The sequence below is a fragment of the Hydra vulgaris genome, chromosome 03, assembly GCF_038396675.1.
Source record: "Hydra vulgaris chromosome 03, alternate assembly HydraT2T_AEP".
In the NCBI taxonomy this organism is placed as follows: Eukaryota; Metazoa; Cnidaria; class Hydrozoa; order Anthoathecata; family Hydridae; genus Hydra; species Hydra vulgaris.
In genome coordinates, this window is record NC_088922.1 from 64,325,034 (window position 1) to 64,342,500 (window position 17,467).

Here is a 17,467-nt window from a genome sequence, read left to right on the forward strand (position 1 = left end):
ATACAGCCTAATTTAAAAATAAATGCAGCGAAATGTTCTACTATGCAGTCTAAAATAATATTCAATACAGCGAAGTTTTCTATTATACAGCCTAATATAATAATAAATACAGTGAAATATTCTATTATAAAGCCTAATATATTAACACTATGTAACAAATTTTCACTATTGTTCTGTTCTCGGGCTGAAAGTGTGTTTTCCTAACCTATTAGGTCTAAAAAAGAAAGAAAATCGCTGTTAGTCCAGAAAAACTTTTATGACAGAAAAAATGAAATTTAGAAAATTGTGTTTCTTAGAAAAAATTCTCAATTTGCTTTCAATGCCGAGCTTCGTCCGATAATTTTCCTGAACTGCTAATGTTATCCAGATGTTTCTACACTTCTCCTAAACACTCTAGAACGTTTAGGAGAAGTGTAGAAACATCTGGATAAAGTTCTGAGAGTTTCTCGAAAGAAACTTTCTGAACTTTTGAGAAACTCTCAGAACTTTCTAGAACGTTTTTGAATGTTCCAAAGTAGCTATACAAGTATAAAAGCACAGGTGTCTCGAAGAGTTGCTTCTTGCTATATGTGTTTTAATTTATTTTTAAAAAATTTCAAAGCTTTAGATCTAGTTTATTTCAAGGAGTTGTAATTGACAATTTTGTCATAAGTTGTGTACTGTAGGCAAATACATTATATCTTTAAATCGTTTCATATTTTGAAATTTCCTGTCTTCAAATTATTCTAATTCTTATGTATTATTATGTGCTATGTAACGGGTTTGTGCAGAAAAGAAAAGCAAGCCATGAAGTTTGCTATCCCTCGAATTCTGCAAGAGCTAACAGACCACTCAAGCAACTACTACTTTTGCATGGTAAACCCATAAAACTGTCGCACCGGCAAAAATGCCTTCAGATTGCTTATCCGAACATTTCTTCCATCGCCCCAGTACCACACAGCCACCATCTGTCTGTACCGCTCCTCCTAGGCGGCATTGGACATCTTCAGGAGACAGCAACAAGTCAGATAGCGAGGCAGATACTGGAGATTTGGACTATGATTCTGCAGATGAAGTTGGGATAGGAAAGCCACACTTCTCTAACCAGAAAGACGTGAACACTTTATTAGGGACCTCGGGCTTACCCGAAAATCTAAATCGAATGCTGAGCTTCTGATACCCAGGCTCAAACAGTGGAACATGGTTAATGATAGCGTAAAAGTCACGAATCAGAGAAAGCGGTATCAAAGATTCTCAAACTTCTTTAGTCAGATGTTGCAATGTAAAGTGGGAATGTTGCAGATGAAAAGCAAAGTGAAGTGAGAACCTCATAAAGTGTTTATGCCACCTCTACACATCAAGTTAGGCCTCGTTCATTAATTTGTCACTGCTCTTGACAAGAAGTCAGCACCATTTCAATACCTCAAAGATTTTTTCCCAAAACTTTCCTAGAAGACTTAGGTTTAAAAATCTTGATTTTTAAACCTAAGTCTTCTAGTAACTTTGATGCAGTCATAATATAGCATTAAAATTTTCTTTATTCTGTCGTCTTTTATTTAATATCAGTATGGTATGTTTAAGAATATTTTTTGCATATTCCTTATCCAACAAGTTTTTTTAAAGAGCCTCGCTTAAAGAGACTATGGTATTTAACACATTGGCTAATGAACAAAGTGTTATTACAAATAAGGGCTCAGATATTGCATTTTTTAGTAATGCGGCCTTTGTTGAAGAATCCTGTTCATTAAAGATCATCCCGTTTTTTGTTGAAGAATCCCGTTCATGAGATATCAAAGTGTTTCTACTATATTTATTAAACAAGGTTTAAAACTTGGCACAGAATCATGCCGTTCAATCCATCTCGTTTTGCATAAACTTGTAAGCATTCCTTTATTTATATATTTAAGCACGTTACTTCGCTTCAGTGAAGCTTTAAAAAATGATATTACTACTATCATTGTGCCAATTGTATTTCTTACAGCTTGCACAGACGAAGATTTGGAAATTGATAAGTTTAAAGCATGGTTGTAACATGGACTTTTTTTTGCGTTTGGCAAGATCTACTGTAATTTTATGACTGCTCCGTTGTTTTTTACCTAACATAAGGCTGCATCCATCAGTGCCTATATTAACACAATCCTTTAAATTGAAGCCAAATTTTGTCAATGTGTTTACAACTGTGTTTGCTAGCAATTCTCCAGTTAATACAGGTTCATAAGTAAAATTAGAATAATTTTCAGTATGGCAGTTTACAAAACCAATAAAGTCTTCACGGATTTTACAGGTATTAACATCAATATATCTTAATACGACTGTCATTTGAGAACTATGACTGGTATCCGTTGTTTCATCAAATACAACGCTATAAAACTTTCCTTTCAAAATTCTTGTTTTAATTAAGTCCTGAATTTGTTGAGCGCATAGTTTAATTATTTCATTTTGAATACTTTTACTTATATATGTTGCTTTAGAATTTCAGTTATTTAAATAGTTTTTTTAAAATATTGTCCCCAGCGCTCACTCGAAAGCGAAGCAATTCCCGAAGATTGCCATCATTAATTACTGAAGAGTTTTGATTTATTTCAAAGATCTGCCCATCATCGCGATGAACTCGGAGAGTAATATTCTGTCGACCAAGAGATATTATAGATTCAATTATAGGATTTAATCGTTCTCGATTTTCTTTAGCCTGTTTAAGTCTTCCTTTGTTAACTAAATTACGTATATCTGTAGACGGACATTCATATGTTCTGCAGCCGTATTCACATCTCTCCGTTAAGCTTAACTTTGCGTTAGTTAAAAATTTCTTTTTAACTACATTAATAAAAAAATTCTTTAAAAATATAGTTTTTTAAACATAAATGTTTTACTTTAGTATTAGTTTTATTTAAACAAATTTAAATAAAATTTTTGTCATATCTTTACTTAAAAATATTGTAATGAAATTTCAGACTAAGACTCCGTTAAGCTTAACGGAGAGATGTGAATACGGCTGCTGATGAAATCTAATGCTGCCAATATAGCAACTTTGTGATACGGATTGCAATTATGTAAGTCTCCATCCTTAAATGCCTTCAGAATGCCTTTATAAAAAAATTTTAGAAAGGCATTCTAAAATCATTATCCACGGAAATTTATGTATATGTTTCTCAAACAAAAAGCAATTAACATTCTTACCACATTCTTATGCACAGAATATGGACATTTGTAATTTGGACCAAGAAACCAGTTGCATTTCAATATTCGGTATTCATCTTGTTCTGTAACCTGACGTGTTAAAAATTCCCCAATGTCTATAGGCAAACAGCTATCATCTTTTGTCGTGGGTATTGAATCTTTTTTATTAATTTTTGCGTTAGTTTTACTTGTAAAATTAGCAGCTTTCATATCAAATCCAGGTCCTGGAGAAAAAGGACTAAGTTTCATTGTAATTTGATTATTTTCAGCCCCGCCAATAAATGCACAACTCAATCGTTCGGATGATGACACCAAAGATAAAGGCAAAACGATAGAACCAGCACGGTCATTTATTGGTAGAATTTTAATTCTTTTGACAAAATAGTCATCTAAAGAGCTACTCCTCTTTACCCTGTTGGTCATTGTAGCTAATAAAAATAATTTCATTAAGAATAGTAAAAATCATTTGTCATTTGTTTATTTAAAATAGTAATAAACACACTTTTGTTTTCTAAATAAGAAACTAATTCATAAGAAATTCATTCAGTTACCATTTAAATTTTTTTTTTTTTCGTATCTCACTTTTTTTTTTCGTATCTCATTTTTTTTTTTTTCGTATCTCAAAAGTGTCTTTTTTGTGCTCTACCACCTTAAAGACGACTTGAAGTGTATATAACTGTAATATAAATTGAAGTGTTACAACTTCAATTGTTGAAAAATAAATACTTTTTAATTGAAATTTTAACTACCAAAAACGGCATCGCGTATATAAATTATACTACAAATTAAAATTAAATTAATAATAAAAAAAAATTTACCATTAAAACCAAATCTCTATATATTTTTTTCGTGAGTTTTAAAGAACAGTTTAAAAAATTTTTAAAAATAAACGATAGTAATTTTACAGTTTTTTATTGTTATATAATTATATAATAGAATGAATTAATGGTGAAAACATTAAAATGTTTCGAAACTTTCATCGTTTTTCTTCGATATCGTAAAAGTGTTAAAAATGCGACAATAGCTTTTTTTTGTAATGCTACGAAAGTTTTAGTTTTGCTTTAGTTTTAGTTTTTGTTTAAAAAAAGTAAATAGTTAGCTACAGAAAAATTTTTTGTATTTTTTTTTTCTTTTACACATTTTTTAATAATATTTTGAAGTTTGACATAGTTTAGGGGGTAGCCCCCTTACCCCTTACCCTCCCTTTGTATCCGCCACTGGTTTATTCTTTTATACCCTCAATAATTTCGTATAAGTAATATTTGTTTTTTTAAATAATCTTATTCTGTATTTTTAGCTTCAACCTAGTAACTGCTTTTTAACTATTGCGGCTAACAATCTATTATATTTGACAGATATTTTTTTTGAAACATTTTATGCTATGGACTGCAAGTTTTTATAATTTCTTAAATAATCATACTTTATAGATGTCAAAGTGTTGTGTATACGGCTTCAAAAACAATGAAAGCAGTAAAAACGAACTACAGTTTATCAATTTCCTAATGTTTTAAAACAAAGAATAATTTAGATTCAAATTTTTGAACTTAAATTATTCTTTGCTTTATAACATTAGGAAATTGAATAGTTACATTTCATCTTAAGGTGGAATGGTTTGAAAGAGTTACTGTATATGGCTAAATACCAAAGAATGCTCTGTATTGCAAGGAATACCTTTAAGTCAAATACCTTCACATCTGCAAACAACTCAAAAGTCTTTAAACGTTCTTCGAAATCTTACAACTTATAAATTTTGCACTTAAATAATAATCTCAGAATATTTTCAGTTTCACTGATAATATACTTAACTAAAAAAAAACAAAAAAAAACAATTACTATTTAATATGTTACACTTTACTTAATTAGTTGTTATATATATTTGAGGGAATTATACATTTTTATATAATTCCATTAATTATATATAATTATATATACATATATGTATATATATATATATATATATATATATATATATATATATATATATATATATATATATATATATATATATATATATATATATATATATATATATATATATATATGTATATATATATATATATATATATATATATATATATATATATATATATATATATATATATATATATATATATATTTGCTCTGTTCTTCAAGAACAGAGCAAATATATATATATATATATATATATATATATAAGAGCACTCCATTTGTAGAATGCACTAAAATAGTTTCATGTTTTCAAAAAAAAGGTTAACCAAAATAATTTTTCACTTTAAGATTATCTAAAAAAACACATTTCATTAAAAATTTTAAGAAATTGGTTTTTATTCAAGTATTTATTTAAAGGCTTCAAATTGTGAATTGTTTTATTTACAGGTAGGAATTAAGGATGGTAAATATTAATTTTATATGATATGATAATATATTAATTTTATATATATTCGTAAATATTTATCATTTACTTTTGTTAATAGCTATTAGGTTCATAGTTGTTTTTCTACTCTCTCTCTCTCTCTCTCTCTCTCTCTCTCTCTCTCTCTCTCTCTCTCTCTCTCTCTCTCTCTCTCTCTTTTTAATAAGTATTTTTTAATAAGATTTTTTTATTAAGTAATTCAATTAAATAATGATAAGCAAAACAGATTTTTAAGAAGTTTAACATGATAAACATTTTATATTATAATACAGCTAATAATACACAATATATAATCAAACAAATAAAATATATAATCAAACTGTCACTAGTTAATCATATAATCAAACACACTGTCACTAATCACATAAATCACAAAATACTTCACCAGTATTTTGAAATTAACAACAGTCTAAATGAGCTTGTATATTTTAAACATTGATTCTACTTCAACACTTTTGCAGCCATACTCCATTATCCATTACAAAAATAACATTCCCAGTTTTAACACTTGAACTTTCAACTCTTTCTTTCCCTTTTCTAATGCACATTTATTTTCAATTTTTGTTCTTTAACTTTTTTGGTTTTTCAGAGGATTCATTTAGTGATTTTATATAATGTGATGTTGTTATTTTCTGTGATTCTTCTCCTTTTCTTGTTAATAAGGTGATCTTTGATATAGCTAAAATATTAAAGGGTATCACTATATTAAAATCAATATTTTCTGAACATCCTGACGACGATGTTAATAAGGTGCTTGAATTAACTTGTGAATCAATTTTATTAGATTTATGTAAGTTAGCATTAGAGTTTTTTCTATAATTATAAAACCTAATGTCTGGAATTATATCCCAACACAAAAGATAAATTTCAGATGTATGAAAGGCCAGAACAGGCACCTTCTACTGAGGCAGTTTCATAACAGGCTTTGGTGAATATATCTTTAAGTTAATTACTTTTTATTTTTTTCTAGAATGCTCATGTAACCATGATCCACATTCTATATTATAAAAAGTTTTAAGTGGTTCAAAGCAACAGTTGTTGCTATACCTTGTTCACCACTAGTTACTGAAGAAATATAAAATAGAAAATATAAAATATAAAATAGAAAAAATAAAAAGAAAATGTTTTCTTTTTATTGTTATAACTATACTATTTTCCTTTTATTGTTATAACTAACATAGATTTATGAACAGTTGTAATGCCTGAATCATCACAGTTAAAATTTTGATGAGGTTCATGCCTTTGCTTTTTCATAACAATTTCTATATTATTGAAATAAATGTTCACAGAGTTGCTTTTTAAACCATAAACACGGTTTAAAGACAACCCTTAAGGCTTTCTGATTGAAAGGTCTGGATGTCTCTATAAAAATCCACTTACAAAGTCTCTCTCTGCAACACCATTATATTTGTTAAATGGATGAACTATTTTGTAATTTTCAACATACTTGAAGACAAATTATTGAATGTCACTTATAAACAACCCATTTCTTTTATGTAGTTAACTAATTGACTTTCAGTATCATCTGGCGATACTTTTTTAAACGAACTAAGTGATTTTTTATGTATAATAATAGTCTGAACTCTTTAATTTTCTATAAATCCTTCTGTGTAAAGCATCTATTTACGTTAAATGTCAAAGAAATTACACTATTTTGATGCAGCATGTTGGCATCGAAATAGTTTAACTTCCTAGCAATTTTGTCACAGAAATAAAATCTCAATATATGGACATGATAGAGCAATGCCTAAAAATGATAATAAACACTAAGTTTGGATATAAAAATTTTTTTCACTCTGTAAGAAAAAACTCTAAGAAAAATTAAAACAACAACACATCGAAATTCGTAATTGCCATAGAGCCAAGAGATGAAATGGTTGATGAAATCTTATTCATTTCAAAGTGATTCAAGATATTTTTTGTAACACTAAATAATTTGAGTACACAACTAAACTTTTAAAAATCGTTAAAGCAATAAATTGCGTGGTTAGGATCATTGTAAATGCGATCTGTCTCATTTTGCCTCGCAGTCTCATTTTGCCCCGTCTTACCCTAACAAGTTTTATGTTATTTATTAGATAGAATAACTCATACCTTTACAATTTCGCTGAAAATATTAAAAATTGAGCTTGTCTTGGTTGAAAAAATCATCGTTTTTTAATAATGATACAGTCGGGGCAGTTTCAAACATTATGAATGAGGGACTTTTGATTCGTTTATTAGATTTTCCGCACTTATAAAATTTCATTATTACAGCTTATATTGTGATTTAAACTTAAAAATGGTTCAAAACAATAAAAAAAAAAAAAAAAAAACAGAAATTAAAGAGGAATATTAACAATGCTGTTCTCCAAGTTGTAAATGAGTTTATGAAGCAAAACCAAGCTGCTATTACTTATAATGTAAAATGTAATACTTTACATAACTAAATAAAGAATTATAAGCAAGATTTATTATCCAAAACCAAGCTTGAGTTCACAACTAAGTATACTATTTCACAAGTATTTAATAAAGATGAGGAGAAGATATTGACTACCTTATAAAAAGCTCTAAAATAAATTTTGGTTTGACATTCAACCAAGCAAGGGAATTAGCATTTTAATATGCTATAAAACTTAGCAAATGTCTAGTTATATGGAGAGATCATCCAATCCAGTGAAAACATTAATACATAATTTAGTTGGCATCTTGACACCAGCATACACCACTACATATACCATACTACATTGCCGAAAATATTGTTTTTGGTTTTTCTACAACTGAAATACATCCTTTTTCATGGAATGCTTTCTGTAACAATTACTCTATGTGCCAAAGTAACTAATCGTCATCTGACAGAAACATTTAGTATATCTAACTGTGAGGATCTTCATAAAGTTGTTATACATCAAGTTTCTAGCACATCTGACAGCATAATTGTTAAAAAAAGTTGATGATATAATTGATGAAAAATGAAAAACTTATTTCCAATGCTCTTCAATCAGACCACACTATAACACCTGCATCCATTAGGCGCAGAAAAAAGCTTGAAAAGTCCAAGAGAACTTCGAAACAAAAGCATGAAAAATGTTTATATCTACGTTGGATTGAATTAACTTCAATTATTTTGATTATAATTAAAATTTTTATTTTATTAATTTATTATAAGTTTTAAGTTAAAACTTTTGCTAGCTTTAATAGTTTAACATTTTGTATTAGATAAAAGTGATTGTTACCAATAAAAGTTAAATTTAGTAAAGTTAAAGAATATATATTTTTCTTTATATCTTAAACTTCAGTTATTTTCATTTGTTAGTGATGCTTCAAAGCTGCCTCAGGTAGATTCAAAGCTACCCCATGCTGGAGCAGCTTTGAACATTTTTATGTATGTTAAAAAAGTAAGAATGCTGACTTAACTTTCAGCTTGAAAATTGTACAAACACTGCAATATCATTCCTTAATCATTGTTTTGACTATTTACAAAAAAAATACCGGTTAAAATGAATAAAATATTGATTTCAAAAAAAAGTTTAAAAATTGTTCAAATTTGCCCCCTTTCCCCCTAACATAAATATAACTCGTATTACATATTGAAAGTGCGGGTGCATTTTTCAACAGTTGTTTCATCATATTTTAAATAGGATCTAATATGCTTGTAAAAGTTTTATACCATGGTGAGAAATAAACAAAAACTTAATTTTTGACAAGACTTTTAAGGCCTGATTACACTGAAAGATTAATCAAAAGATCTTTGTATAAGGTTTGTATGTTTTAAGAGACAGCCAACAGTCATCTGTTAAGTGTATTGTCTAATCGATTCATGCTGTTATAACAAAATAAATACATTTAAAAAACAACTAAGTGCAATCCTTTTTCGATATGAATGTCGAGGAATTCTTATGGAACTAACTATTTGAGGTTGATCCTCGTAAAAATAGTTCAAATCCAACATTTTTTATGCAAAGTATGTTTACTTAACTGTTAAAAGTGTTACAAAACAATGTTGTTCTATATGAAAAATTATTTCTACCACTTTTGTTTGTGCATATGGTATGTAGCTTTAAGCTTTCAGACAGATTTAAAAAAAAAAAAGATTTTCAAAATAACTTCATATCGTATATAGATTACACATATATCTTGAGTTTATAACGTTTAGAAATTTAAAATCTTATATCATTAGAAAACATTTAAGCTGATAACTGTACTTTGTCTTATTTAAACACGATATAAGAAATGTTTGGAAATAAAATCGAAATAAAAATAGTTAAAACAGGTAATAAAAACATAATTAAAGTGAACATTAGAAATCATTTAAAAAATCATTAAAAAACTATTAATAATAGAATAAGCTATTTAATAAACGTCAATAATTTCATCAAAGTACAAAATAAAATAATAATAAATTAAACCAAATCTTTTTAAACTATGATGTCGCGACCCCAAATGGAGTTGCTTAACAAAATATCGGGGTAGCAAGATTTTAGTGTAAAATATGTAAATGCAACTTGTATAATTGTGTATTTTTCATATGTATCTATATTGTTACTTAATCAATAAATATTCACAAATTAATTAGTATTTGTGTAATATATCGGGAAAAAACTTCCAATGATAAATACGGTCGTCAATTAATAAAGTTTAATAAGTCCTGAATTAATCAGTTAAACATGTAAAGTTAATGGAAATATATTAATCAGTAGATAAAAATATAGTTTTTACAATTTTTTTTTTGTTACATGGTATTTTTCACTTAGTGTGCGCACAAACTTTGTCCGAATTTATCGAAATCGATATTTTGCATTTAAATGTTTTATTGACCTTAGAAAAGTCATTACTTTTTGACTAATTGAGAGATAAGCGAGAAAAACTTTAAAAACATTTAAAATTGTCTTATACACAATAGTTTACAAAAGTGGTTTACATGCAGAGGCGATTTTACGGGTGTGTGATTCAATTCCCCCCCCCTTCCTCCCAAACGAGATGATTTTGAAGTTATAATCGGTTTATTAACGAATTTAGTCGGCTTGTTGGGTATTTGAAACAGTTCAGTCGAGTATATTTTAGTTTTGTGGATCATTTTTTTTTTTTAGAAGCCAGTCTGTACTTTTTAACAATTCACCCCCTTCCCTCATTTTATTCGTAAAATCGACTCTGTTTACATGTCAACAATCTAATATATTTACAAAGAAACAACCTTAAGAATCAATTTATAGATAATGCATAATTTGTTAATTACTATGCATTTCACCATTTTTAATATATCGTCAGCTCGGAGTACAAGTGTCGTATCGAAAATTTATTTAAGTTGAATATAAATATGTAGTTATAGTTATAGAATATTTTATAGATATAGTTTATGTAAATTTAAAGTTATGTAAACGTAAAAAGTTATTGTTGTCAATCTTAACAACGCTTTTATCTGTAAACGCGACAGTGTCTGGAAAATAATGAAATGTGTTTTTTTTATGATGAAGGCTACGCCTTGTTTTGACAAACGCTGTTTGTTAAAACAAAAAGGTTTCGTTATGCTTGAGAATGCATTTGTTTTAACATTCAAAAGCTCTACGTCATTTGAAAAAAAATTCATTATTGTTAAACGTTGTACTAAGACTATTTGTATTTTTTTGCGCGTTAAGTAAACTTTGTAGATAGCCAAAACTTTTTAAATCTTTGTTTGTAACATTTCTTTTAAGTTCAATCTTTCCAAGATTAAGTATCGGTAGTTTTGGTGCAAAAAATAATCTTGAAAACGTTTGGCACTTTCAATGGCATCTTTTCATTTTGACTCCAAACACCTTCAAGATGTTTATTAATCTCCTTCTTGCTTTTCTTGGGATTTTCAATTGCTAATGGTTTTCTTCCTTTCTTTGTCCAAATTGAAAATCAACTAAATAATCGTTTTTTTTATTTTTCTTATTTAAGAAGTCATTTGCGTAAAGTGGTTTGTAACAGTTTTCTAAAATCGAACTACTTTCACTTAATGTTTCAGAATCTGTTCATGTTTTAAATATTGTTTACGATATACTAATAATTAATTAAAAATAGTTTTACGAATACATCAACAGATAATATAATAATATGATATAAATTCAGTAGACTGGATTTTATGCCTCGCATTTACTTTATGCAAGTAAACAAGCAACTGTAGTTATACTTTATTTGCTATCTTTTCGACTTGCAGACGACAAGCTAATACTATGTATGCATATCCGTAAATCTCTTTTACATAATCTGTTTTATACTATTATATTACTATAAATGCTTGAGTAAAATTTTTTTGATCTAATGTGATCAGCGTCATATATGTGTGTGTGTGTGTGTGTGTGTGTGTGTGTGTGTGTGTGTGTGTGTGTGTGTGTGTGTGTGTGTGTGTGTGTGTGTGTGAGATTACATGTGTTTACAGATTACAACACGTAACGTTAATCTTTTCATAAAACGACACAAAAAAGTTTTTAAATAAGATTTCTGAGAACCTTTAAGCAAACATGTTTTTAAAAATTTGAACTATTCTTTGTTTTGTTTAAAAAGTTAAATAAACAAAACTTTCAATGTTAAGTTTATTAATAAAAAATTAAACAAACTTAACATTAAAACATTTTCCGATAAATATTGATTTAATTTAGTCCTCGATTTGTAATAAACTATAAATAAAATAGTCGTTTGAATTTATATACGCTCTTAAATTTGTTATTAATGGTTTTTGTTTTGCAATAATTTATCGCATCTTATTAATGATAACAAAGCCACTTATCCAATCGCAAACAACTATAGATTCATCATCATCATCGAACTTATGTGATAAAACTTGTGGAGTGCAACAAGGATCTTTAATGTCGTATAACTTGTCAATAAGTTATAGAATTTTTAAAAAGCCATGTTTTTTTCAAAAAATTAAAAAATTTTCAAAATATTGTCTAGTCGTCTGCTCTACAGCGATGACAGCGATGATCTCATCCCAGATAATGTTGACACATAAAATAAAATTTTAAGTAAAAATTTAAAAGATATTAGAAGTAAAGCTTTTTTTAAGCTAGTGTTTGATATTCACAATGCAATATAATAATTTTAGATTTAAAAAGATTTTACAGAAACCTTAAAAATCTTATGTAGAATCCTAATTAAATCTTCCACCGGCAACCAAAAATTTTGCGGTTGTTAAAATCTTTGAGCTCGTCATCTTTTTTCCAAGCAGCTATACAGGCTTAATTTTTTTTTTCATTCATCCAAAATTTCTAACTTCTATTAACACCCAGTGGGCATGTGTTGTCCGAAAAACGTTTGTCAGACATCTCACGGACGTCTGTAGGACGTCCGATAGACGACTCCCGGACAACGCATGCCCTCTGGGTACATAAAAGAAATCTTTCAAATCAAAAATCTCATTGCAAAACAATAGGGTACTTTAACAATTAATACGTAAACCCAAACTTTGCATAATAAATGTAACGAATGTTCAAATTGAGAACTTTTATTAGTTTACCCTAAGTTTGCTGTCCCAGAGTTACGTTAAGCAACTTCAGGAGATTGTTTATATAATATCTCTATCAAACAATGATAAAGCAACATTTTTTTTATATTTGCACACAATTCGAATTACATTCTTTTATGCTTTGGAATAGTTGGAATTCATAAGATTTTATTAAATAACTTTGTAGCATCAGAAATAATACCATAACACTTGAGTAAAATGTATAATTAACTATAAGCTGGGTTATTATATTAATATAAATAATAGATTTAAAAAATCAATTGCATTACGTCTACTTGTACCTGTGAGTAAAGGTTTAGTTTAAGATGCACATCTTTTTTTATGGCAGTTTGGAATGTTTATGACTCTCAGACCCACTTTAGGACTTTCACCTCTACCATCAGCAAATACTTTAACATAAAGGAGATTTTTAAATTGAAAAAAGATGCGACCGTTTATGAATTACTAAACCATTATTAAAAAACTACTAAAACTTCCTAAGGTAGAATCTTCCTTTTTTCGATGATTTTTCATAGATGTTTGAAAATATTTATTATAAAAATACAGGGTCTAAAAAAATGCTATTATTGGTAAATATGTTTTTTGTTTTTGTTTTTTTTTTTAGTTAAATTATACGCGAACCGTTCTTTAAAATTTGAAACTTAAAGATTGTCAGTTTTAAATAACTCTTGTAAACGATTATTTGATTCTTGTAAATATTTGGAAAGATTTTTTCAAGCTTATTTTACCCGCTTATTAATGCTGCTAATATATGGCTTCTTTTCACGTCATTATTGTTCCACACAGAATCAACATGATAGATACTACCTAAATCTCTTTTATTTTATAGTTGGTATATATATATATATATATATATATATATATATATATATATATATATATATATATATATATATATATATATATATATATATACATTGCCTCAATCTATTTAATATATTGTAAATTTCAAATAATTTTAATATGACAATAATAAATATAGGGGAGGTTATCATATCAGTGGGTAATATTGAAAAACCAGCAGTCCAGGTTAATCTTAAATGTTCATCCTCTTACAAAGTTGGACATTTAAAACACCGGCTATTATATCGCAGGGGTAAATTACAACATATTTATACTCTCAAAGAGGTATGTGATTAAGGTATGTTTCAATAGACCTTCTTGAAATACAACGCATGTACATCACAGTTATTTTGTTATAACTTGTTTTGTTATCTTTTTCTTAAAGCAAAGTAATATATAAACTATAAATTTATATTTCACAAAGCTTTTTTTCTAAATACGTGTTTAAAATATGGACAGTTTACTCATGAAATAATTACTCTTTTGTGTTTTTTAACTTTAATATAACTTCAAAGTCAAAAACTTAAAAAAGAAGTTTCAAAGAAGCGGAATTTCTTGTTGAAATTTATTGATTTAAGTTCAATATATACGTAACAATGCCTATAATAACTTTAAATAAGTTAACTGCAACAGTTTAACAATAACAACAATTTTGCAGATATTACTTTTAGTTTTTGTCAATGTCTAGCGGGAGAGTTAGGTACATACTCCAATTCAAATGTACTCTTAAAATTCTTAACAAAATTGGTGGTAAAAAGAATTGATAAGGTAATATAAAAGCTTGCACATCTATACCATTTTGTTGGTACCATAAAGAAGAGGCCGAACAGAAAAATCAACTATAAATGAACAGCAAAAAAAATCTGCATCAAGCGAAAAATTTAAACAAGATAAAAAAATCAGCTGCAGAAAATCAAGGGTTGTATCTGCATGATGAATGTGAATCATCACCGAAATAATGTTGAACAAAGTTTGGCCAAGTGTCTTTACTTGCCACTGATGCACCAATAACGCAACTTCACTTTACGATATAATCAAATCTTAAAAAAGTAACAAATAAAAAAATAACAAATAAAAAAATCTGCATTGGTTAGCTATGTTTATCTAAGTTATCCGTTTAATAACACTGATTTGATTTTTGAAGAGTTTTTACAAAATGTCACTGATATTAAATATTAATCACTGCATTAAATATTAGTACTGGATTAAAACTTATTGACTTGCTAAAAATTAATAGTGATAATATTATTCAAATTGAGAGAGCGACGCGTAATCAAACACGTAGTTCACTATGGTTTGAAAATAAAAATCATTTTGCAACATTTGATTGCAATAAAATAGAAAGTTTAAAAAGTAAAAAACATTCAATAGTGTTTCAAAACAAAAGTAACAACTTTTTGCCCAAATGATAATGAATCATAATAAATTTTACAAACAATTTCATAGGCGCTGGAACATAGGGTGCAGGATAAGCAACTGCCCACCCAACATTTCTGCACCGGGGGCAGAGGATATCTTCTGCCCCCCCCCCCTATCCAAAATGTCACTATCCGCGATTCAAAACAACGGTAATTTTATGCACTCCGAAGAAAAAAAACTTTTGCATTCAAAAGAGTGCAAAAGTTCTTTTTTTTTGAAAGAACTTTTGCATTCGATAAGAAAGTATTTTAGCTTATCGATATTTGTATTTAAGTTCCTGATGCTGATGTGTATTACCTTTAAATTGTGATGTGTATTAACTTTAAATTGTGAAGTTGCTGGACTGAAGACTGATGTAGTCTTCAGTCCAGCAACTTCACAATATAAAGCTGCAATCTCAGAATTGAGTCGATCTTGAGCCACTGTTCTTGCATTTTTTTGATTTTTCGTGGTCAACAAACTCAAAGTTAATGCACCTTGTTGATCATCAAAAACAGATCGCTCAGTTGTGGGCTCAACAAACTGTGAAGAATTCTTGTCAAATTCTTGTCAAGCAGTAATTCTTGTCAAAAAGTGGAGTATACGTGGGGGCAGACTGTTTCGGAGTATTGGCCCAACATGATAATTGCTTGCTCTTGAACTTCATTGCCTTTTTTCATTAAATAAATTGATTAAATACATTACTCTTGATTTAAGATCCTTATGAACCAGTTTCTCTTCTTTTAATGAACTCCATATACTATGGACTGCTTTCTGGATATTAGCCTTTTTTTTATCGGGATGAGCATTTCCATACGAGATCATCAATAAATTAAGTAATGTGGTTTTATCCATATTTTAATAATGATTTATTAGTATTGTTTACATCACAATCAGAATAATGATTTTGCTAATCGTTAGCGCAAGCTTTTTTAAAAAACTTTCTTCAACGCGCTAAGGAGAAGTTAGCGTTTCGAATTTTCAATAGACTTTATGTGTTTGGATTGCATCACGTTTTACAATCAACTTGAGAGCAATTAGAGTTTCGTATTTGAAATAACGACAATTTAATTTCAAAAAATGACAAATTTATGAGTTTACTTTTATGAGTTTGAACCACATTTTATGATCCGCTAGGGAGCGAATAACGATTGTGAATTTTAAATACAAAGAGTTAATACTTCTAACATAACTTGATTCGCAGTCAAATGGTAATATATTAGTAAAACGATAGTAATTTTTATTTTATGTTAGTAGTTGTTATTTATTTAATGTCTCTGGGAAACTTATTATATTAATTTATAATATTATATTATAAATAATTTAATAAAATATAATATCAAATTCCCCGCATTTAATATTAATTTCCCCACAAATAAAAACATCATTTCTATACCATTTAGTAGATGTAAATACCGTTAAAATCTGCTCATTAAAACTAAAAAAATAATTTAAATTGACATCATTTTGGCCTCAACACCCCCTCCCCATTGTCAATTAGTGTCAATCTTTCCAGCACTCCCTCCCCCTCCTTATATTTCAACAATGTCACAGAGTTGCCTTACTCACCTCACTTTAATGCACATTAACAAAGATTACCGAGACAAGGTTGACATTACAACACTCATGGAGGAGTTTGTGGCTAAAACCTGTGAACGTTTATCCGTATTTGGGCATTTTTTACAGTAACTGTAATTGTTTTGGGTAGATTTTGTTTTGTACCAAGTATTTAAATATAATAATTTAAAAAGGATTGCAAATCTGCATTTAGCAGGGTTAATTATGCCTATAAAAATTTTAGTGGGAAAACGCCCCCTCCCCGAAACACCCCATTTAGGGAGGAGTTCCCCTCCCCAAGCCCCACATATTCCCCCCCCCTCCCTTCCCCCCTATTCTTTAAACACTTCCAGCGCCTATGATTTGCAGTTTCCAAAATATCTTTTAGAATAATGTTTTCACTTTTCACTTTTGAACCTTCTGGACAATTGACTAAAATAGTTTTATTCTGGGAGCTACTCCAAATGGAAAAGTGCAAGTTGACGGCATTACGGAATCGTAAAGCTAAAATGTAGCGAAAAATATATAATGTTGATCCCACAAACATTTATTTTATTTCTAAAAGTGTTTCCATTAAACAAGATGAATTTATTTATGAATTAACTTAATTGGTCGCAACAAATGAGAACCATAGTTACAAAGACCAAATTCAA